The 9,122-nt window shown below is 38.7% G+C and overlaps 1 long non-coding RNA gene across 1 annotated transcript; it reads left to right on the forward strand.

Moving 5' to 3' along the window:
- Positions 1-593: 593 nt before the first annotated feature.
- On the forward strand, positions 594-8,806 carry LOC137432995 (uncharacterized). The gene is made up of 2 exons (XR_010985611.2): positions 594-1,241; positions 6,043-8,806. It is a non-coding gene; the product is annotated as an uncharacterized LOC137432995 (long non-coding RNA).
- The last annotated feature ends 316 nt before the right edge of the window (positions 8,807-9,122 follow it).

A 9,122-nucleotide genomic window follows, 5' to 3' on the forward strand; every position in this document is an offset into this window, starting at 1 on the left:
AACTTGAAATGGCACCGAGTTGAGGATCATCAGATTTATCAGAATTCCCAATGTCAAAGTGCCATAACTTTGTCAAAAATGATCGAAACGTTGTGAAATTCGAACTTGATCTGTAACTTATCATGAGGAAACCATGTACCAAGTTTGACATCATTAGCATTAAGCGTTTAGAAAAAACGTCCGGAAAACTGTTCTTTGCGTGACGGACTGACGGACTGACGGACGGCGGGACGGCGTGCAAACCTATAGTCCCCTCCGGTGTACACCGGTAGGGGACTAATAAATAGTGTGAGTTAGGTTTATTCTTTCTTTCTAATAATCTGGAATGATGATGGACGAGTGTTGCCAGGTTTCAATCTGAGTTGGTGATGTTCACTTTTTTTTATCAACATAGTCTATTTTCATTAACTTTTCTGCAATGGTAGTTACAGAGACTGGTGTGGAGAGAGGCCACGTGCAGAGCAAGTGGGAAGAGCAAACCATTCAGCTGTTTAAACAAGCTTAAGAAGAGCAGGTGTAAAGAACAGGTGGGAAGAGCAGGTGAGAATAACAAACGAGAAGAACAAGCCTTTTTTTCTACCTTCTAGCAAAGAATATACTTTGTGTTTGTGTCAGATATTATTTCAGGATTGAAGTGGAGTAATGATGATCAAGGGGAGGAGTGCGGGTTGAGGTCAAATATCCTGCCATTGTAATCCTATGTTGTAGGTAAATGGTGACTCATGGAATGCTTTTAATCCATTAAACTTAGAGGAAGAGCCCAACACTGACATGAAGAACGTTCTGTGGATTATATATAAGGATGTAGGTAAAAGTATGTATTTTAATTTTCTGATACGGTTTTACTCCACAAGATGCTCTACCAAGTGCCATGTACCTGTGTGATTGTGGCCTTCCATGGGTCCATGCTGTGTGTGTGTCACGTGGTGGTGTTTTTAAAACAGTGAGCTACAAGATGGTGGCCTGCTGTGAACCTGTAGTTGTGCGTGCGTCGTCGTGTTGCCATTGTACCCTGCTGAGTCATGGCATACCGGGCTGTTGTGGGAGAGGATGTGCCAGCAGCTGCTGCACGTCAGCAGAGCAAGCCATCGGGAATGTCTTTGAGGATGATAAATGAGCGACAGGTTTTCTGTTGGCGCTTTTCCCTCCTGAGGATCCTCTACTAATGAAGCATCGTCTCCTCTGCCAAAGCCGATGCTGGTCCAAACTCACTGCCCACCGGCGGGTTACATCAACAAAAGGTATTTTCAGTTCCCTCTCCCAATCCTCCACTCCAATCATTATTTAACCTCAGCCTGACTTTCGTGGTCAGCATGACCACAACTCCATGTTGTTGATGAATCCATCATGTGATAAGGAGGGAAACACTGACAACAAATGAGTTCACAAGTCATTATAGTTTATATTGTGAAGATCCTTAAGAAAGCGTGTTGAAAATGTATTAAATTCTCAGTAAGAATATCGACGACATTGGAAGCTAATCAAAGTCCATGTCGAATGGATGGCACCCAACTCCCAGCTGTCATGGCCGTCAGTTTGAGTTTAAGCCTTCATCAAAGAGCTTGGACCAACTCGAGGCCTCGGTAGAAAGCTGGAGGCCAAAGGTATCCTTCTGTTTGCCTATATCCTTTAGAATAGACATCAATCTGGCCACAGCGCTGTCAAATATAAATGGGATGTCAAGGAAGTATCAAACGTGGTTAAATAATCCATAGAGTTGTATTTGCTGCTTTTCCCACATCTTATGTCACGTGTTCTCTATCACAAATATATGCGTAGAGCAATATCGTGATTGTAAAGTCCGCCTTTTGGGGAAAAACTAACTCATTGTATGAGGTTCTTGTTTAGTCGAGCACTACGTAAAGACATTATAATGAAAATGTTTGAATGGGACATTTTTATGGCCCTTATAGAGGATTGGTCACATTTTTGGAGGCCTGTGTTAAATTAAGAAAATTGTAGTATTTCTTAATTATGAATAAGAAAAAAAATATGCAATATTAAGCCGCAATTGCAGCTTTTGTGAATTTCCAAGTGACTTCTGTGCAGTCAGCCATTTTTTATCCACAATTGTTGACGATCGAACGCAAGCGACGCCTTGCGCATCACAGTCAAATGTAGACAAGACGTGGCCTCCTGTAGAAATTAATGGGAAACACACAGAAATTGGGGGATTTTCTCAGAAGTTTCGAATACATTCATTCGTGACTGTTTTAAATATGGTTAATAAAGATAAATATACTGTTGTTACCTCCGCCACCTAAGGTGGATGGAGGTTACGTTTTCACACCTGTCTGTGCATCTGTCTGTGAGCAGGATAGCTCAAAGGTTATGGATGCATTCGGACGAAATTTGGTGAAAAGGTTGGCTTTGTGACGAGGACGAATTGATTGGATTTTGGTGAAGATCCGGATTGGAGAATTTTTGGACGAAATGATTAAATTTTCGTGAAGATCCAGATAGGAGAATTTTTGGACGAAATGATTCGATTTTCGTGAAGATCCGGATACGATAATTTTTTGACTAATTGATTAGATTTTCGTGAAGATCCAGATACGATAATTTTTGGACTAATTGATTAGATTTTGGTGAAGATCTGGATTGGAGAATTTTTGGACGAATTGATTAGATTTTCGTGAAGATCCGGATTGGAGAATTTTTGGACTAATTGATTAGATTTTCGTGAAGATCCGGATTGGAGAATTTTTGGACTAATTGATTAGATTTTCGTGAAGATCCAGATACGATAATTTTTGGACTAATTGATTAGATTTTGGTGAAGATCCGGATTGGAGAATTTTTGGACTAATTGATTAGATTTTCGTGAAGATCCAGATACGATAATTTTTGGACTAATTGATTAGATTTTGGTGAAGATCCGGATTGGAGAATTTTTGGACGAATTTATTAGATTTTGGTGAAGATCCAGGTAGGATAATTTTTGGACGAATTGATTGGATTTTGGTGAAGATCCGGATACGATAATTTTTGGACGAATTGATTTTGGTGAAGATCCGGATTGGAGAATTTTTGGACGAATTGATTAGATTTTCGTGAAGATCCAGATAGGAGAATTTTTGGACGAAATGATTCCGATTTTCGTGAAGATCCGGATACGATAATTTTTGGACTAATTGATTAGATTTTCGTGAAGATCCGGATACGATAATTTTTGGACTAATTGATTAGATTTTGGTGAAGATCCGGATAGGAGATTTTTTGGACGAATTGATTCTATTTTCGTGAAGATCCAGATAGGAGAATTTTTGGACGAATTGATTTTGGTGAAGATCCAGATAGGAGATTTTTTGGACGAATTGATTCTATTTTCGTGAAGATCCAGATACCAGAATATATTTTAATTTTGAAGTGATTCTTCAACATTGAGTGATGTGGCTTAAAATGATACATAGCATGAAAATGAGAGAAAAAACTTTTCCTCATTTCAAAAAGTTGTGGACGGATTTTGATAAAACTTGGTGGATGAGTTCGGTAGGTGACAAGAACAAGCCGATTATACTTTGGTTAAGGCCCGGATCCAGATCTAGGCCTATCTGTTCGATATAAAACGTGACCTGTTCAGCCTAGCGGAGGTATGCACTCTACCGAATGCCATTCTAGTTACCAGCATCAGCGAAAGTGGGTGAAGGTTATGTTTTCACACCTGTCTGTTTGTTTTGTCTGTCGGTGAACAGGATATCTCGAAAAGATGTGGACAGATTCGCATGAAACTTGGTGGATAACTTGGGTGTGTGAGAGGGACTGATTTATTGAATTTTGGTGAATATTCGAATCTGCATAAGAGGATTTTTTACGTGATTCTTCACCATTGAGTGATAGGATTAAGACTGATTTATAAGCACGATATCTCAAAAAGTTATGGATGCATTCAGCCAAAACTTGGTTTACAGGTTGTGTGCGTGACAAGGATTAATCGATTCGATTTTGGATAAGGCCTGGATCCAGATCCGCCCTATCAGAGGGATATATAACCTAAACTGTTCAGCCTTGCGGAGGTATGCTATTCCAGTTTGGAATGCATTGTTCCTTAATGGTATTATTTTCAAATACATTATTTCTTACTGGCGATTATTTGTAATACATTATTCCTTCCTTACTATTATTTGGAATACATTATTTATGACTGGCTATTATTTGGAATACATTATTTATGACTGGCTATTATTTGTAATACATTATTCCTCCTTTGCTATTATTTGGACTACATTATTTCTTACTGCCTATTATTTGGAATATATTATTCCTTCCTTACTATTATTTGGAATACATTATATATTTATGACTTGCTATTATTTGTAATACATTATTCCTTCCTTGCTATTATTTGGACTACATTATTTCTTACTGCCTATTATTTGGAATATATTATTCCTTCCTTACTATTATTTGGAATACATTATATATTTATGACTTGCTATTATTTGTAATACATTATTCCTTCCTTGCTAATATTTGGACTACATTATTTCTTACTGCCTATTATTTGTAATACATTATTCCTTCCTTGCTATTATTTGGACTACATTATTTCTTACTGCCTATTATTTGGAATATATTATTCCTTCCTTACTATTATTTGGAATACATTATATATTTATGACTTGCTATTATTTGTAATACATTATTCCTTCCTTGCTAATATTTGGACTACATTATTTCTTACTGCCTTTTATTTGTAATACATTATTCCTTCCTTGCTATTATTTGGAATACATTATTTATGACTGGCTATTATTTGGAATACATTATTCCTTCCTTACTATTATTTGGAATACATTGTTGCTTACTGACTATTATTTGGAATATATTATTTATGACTGGCTATTATTTGTAATACATTATTCCTTCCTTGCTATTATTTGGACTACATTATTTCTTACTGCCTATTATTTGGAATATATTATTCCTTCCTTACTATTATTTGGAATACATTATTTATGACTGGCTATTATTTGGAATACATTATTCCTTCCTTACTATTATTTGGAATACATTGTTGCTTACTGACTATTATTTGGAATATATTATTTATGACTGGCTATTATTTGTAATACATTATTCCTTCCTTGCTATTATTTTGACTACATTATTTCTTACTGCCTATTATTTGTAATACATTATTCCTTCCTTGCTATTATTTGTAATACATTATTCCTTCCTTGCTATTATTTGGACTACATTATTTCTTACTGCCTATTATTTGTAATACATTATTCCTTCCTTGCTATTATTTGGACTACATTATTTCTTACTGCCTATTATTTGTAATACATTATCCCTTCCTTGCTATTATTTGGAATACATTATTCCTTCCTTACTATTATTTGGAATATATGTTCCTTACTGACTATTATTTGGAATACATGATTCCTGACTGACTATTATTAGCCCGTTGGACTTCGGCCAAAACGGGGGCTTATGAATAATTGGGTCTTATCCATCCGTCCGTCCACAACCATATATCGGACATGCATTTATCGGAGTTGTTCAAACTTGGCACACAGATAATGAATGATGGCTTACATATGCACGTAATTTCTTTTCGAGATCAGATCCAATATGGCCGACTGGCTGCCATTTTATTTCTTAAACGTGTCCCCAACCATTTCTCGACATGCATGGACCGATTTTGTTCAAACTTGGCACAAAGACAATACATGAGAGCACACATATGCAGAAGTTTCTGTTTTGTAATCTGACCCAAGATGGCCGACTGACTGCCTTTAACTCCGTGCAGCAAAATCACTAAAAGCACGAGGGCTATGACATTTTTTGTCTTTTTCTTCTTGTTAGGAATATATTCTTCGTTACTGGCTATTATTTAGAATACATTGTTCCTCATTGGCTATTCTTTGGAATAATCTGAAATAAATATTTTATTATTTGTTCATTATTCCCTATGCTAATCCAATATTATTTGGACCTGATCTCTTGCCTTTCAAAATTCAGACCCTTTTTATTTTGGTTATTCCGATTTATTTTGTTATTTTGTGGTATGTCGGTGGTGTGGTGTGTCCCCAGTTATATGTTCAACCCTTCCTCAACGTGGCAACTGGGTGAACGGCAGTGTATCACTACCTGCTGGCTAACGGGGCGATGGCATCATCGCACTCAAGGATAATGATGAACCCAAGTACAAGATGCCTGCTGATGACATCATCTGAATCTTCACTTGAGTGCTCATCTGCAGAGAACTTGCAGCACTTCTAGGTGAAGATTAAGTATCCACAGAGAGCAAAGCAAGCCAAGCGCTCAAGGATCTGTGTAGACCTACCTAGTTGTTGGTCTACAACAACCAACAATATAATATAAGGGTGTACTTACTTTTTCCACATGCGAAATTTGCATTTATGTTTATTTAAATTATACAATGGACTAGAAAATGTAAATGTTTCATGATATTTGTTATATTATATCACCTTTATCTATCAATATTGTTGAAATGAAGATCAAATAGCTGTATGTTGAAATATGTTGAAAAAGTCAAAACTTTACATGGGGTGTACTTACTTTTTCACGTGACTGTATATAGTGCGCGCACACACACACACACACACACACACACACACACACACACACACACACACACACACACACACACCTTATTTTCTTAATTACATCCGCCACCAAAGGTGGAAGGAAATGATATTTTCACCCCTGTCTGTTTGTCTTTGGGCAGGATATCTCAAAACTTTATCTGTGGATTTGGATGAAATCTGGTGGAGATGTTGGGTATATGCCGAGAGGTGGGCAAGAGAGCCGCATAGGGTGGACAACATGGATAAACAAGGAAACTTAAAGTAGGGAAAAATGGAAATTTGGAATGAGTTGGGATTGGGGTGGGTTAACGAGGGTAGAAAAGATCATGATTTTGGATTGGAGGATGATCTCAGATGGTGGTGAACAGCTGTTTGAAGACCTGGAACGAACAATGAGATTGAAGAGGATCTGGACGTTGTTTCCACAGGTGGGAAAGAAGAATAACAATTAAATGAGTGGAGGTGAGCAGTGTTCTTCGATTTAGGTAGTTTAACCAGAAGGGGGTTGATGGTGGACCATGTGAACGCTGCAGAAACCTGGGGGTGACAAATCACAGAAACAGCAGAGGGTGCAAGACCAGAAAGGATGAAACTTGGTGGACAGGTTGGGGGTGTGACGAGGAACGAATTGATTCGATTTTGGTTAAAATCCGGATTCAGATGTTGCCTATCAGGGGCCACAAAGCGTAAACTGTTCAGCATGGCGGAGGTATGCTCTCTACCGAGTGCCATTCTAGTTTGAAATGTATTGTTCCTTACTCGTTATTCTGCTGTTTCCAGGGTTTCTCAAGATTGTCCTTCCCATAAGTATGGCCTTTTGCTCAAACATTTTCATATCTCAAAGCGATGAGTGGTTGAGCCCATACTCCTTGACAGAGTACCAGGGTCATGGCTAAGAACAAATTCTAGTAAGGTCACCAGGATGCAGATATTTCCATCCAGATCAGACAACAACAAACAACAACAACAACATGCATTTTAAGGCCATGTTCCCTGCTAGAGCGGGGGTTAGCCTTGCGGTCCCCATGACAATCTTCTCCATTTTGCCCTATTTTCTGCATCCCTCCTTGTTAACCCCCTTGCCCGCATTTCTTCTTCCACCATCTTTAGCCAAGTCTTTCTTGGTCTTCCCCGTCCTCTACTTCCTTCTACATTAACTTCCATCACTCTTCTCAACCAGTCACTTTCATCCTTCCTCAATACATGACCAAACCATCTCAACCTGTTCCTCTTCACAGCATCAATCACAGGCAATATTCCCATCATCTTTCGCAATTCATCATTTGTCTTCCTCTCTCTCAACGATACTCCGCACATCCATCGAACCATTCGCATTTCCACCCTTTCCAGCCTTCGTTGCTGCTCTACGTTCATTACCCATGTCTCGCTCCCATAAATCATAACACTTCTCACACATGCAGCATACACCTTTCCCTTCAGCTTCAGCGACACTCTCCTCCTCATCAGCACGCCACTCAGTTCCTGAAACTTCTTCCATGCACATCTCACTCGAGCAACCGTTGCCGAGTCTGATCCACCTTCTCCATTCAGCATGTCTCCGAGGTAGCAAAATGTTTTCACACCTTCCAGCTTCACGCCGTCTCCAAGATCCAACTCAACATTTCCTCCACCTGCAGCTCCCTCTGTGCACACCTTACATTTGAAAGTAGCTGCCACACTGGTTAATGACCCTCTCAGACCACTACATTTTTGATGAACCCACTCAGCGCACATTGTACATTGAATGGAGTTCACTCCGACACCCTTCCTGCACACAGCACACGGCCACTTCCCAGTTCTTTCCACCTCACCACATGCTTTACCACTTGCCATCACCATCCAGATCAGACATGGAAATTAAACCCACGTCAGCAAAAATAATGCAATGATACTCTTCATATATGAGGACATCTGTGGTTCTTCCTCTTGCACTCACATCTAGGCCATCCTGCCGCACCTGAGTTGGGTTAACAACACAACATTGGGACTATGTGGAGAAACAAACTTTGCTGTGCAAGGAAATGTCATAATATGTGTCCCAATATGTCCAGCAGGTGGAAGTATATAATTAGCTTTCTCAGTGGCGAGCTCACTACCCAACTGAGCTATCCTGCTGCCTCCACCTATGTGTGCAGGTACATAGTTGATGAATTATTATCTTGTCTGGCATTATATTGCAGCATGAACTACCCCAGTGCTAATGGAGTGAGTTGTTACATGAAAGGGCAAATATATTCGCGAATCTGCGTCTTTGCCTATTATTTTAACACCAAAAGGTCTTTTCTTTTCAGCAGATCCAAGCTTATCCACATGCGGTGATTCGGAAATGCCGGTCAAGACTTATTTTATTTGTTTTCATAAAATCAGCTTCTTTTATCAATAATGAGTAAGATTTGTTTTTGCAATTTCATATCTGAATCACGAAGCAAAAATGTTTGTATTTTTGGAGTCAATCTATCAATTTGCTTAATTTAATTATTAATTTGCTTGCTGGTGGCATCATTACTGGGCATGGAATGGATTGTGGAAGTTCTGTCATTAGTCCGTGCAGGCGACGGGGTT

This window comes from Myxine glutinosa, chromosome 8, assembly GCF_964187855.1.
Source record: "Myxine glutinosa chromosome 8, kmMyxGlut1.1, whole genome shotgun sequence".
NCBI lineage: Eukaryota > Metazoa > Chordata > Myxini > Myxiniformes > Myxinidae > Myxine > Myxine glutinosa.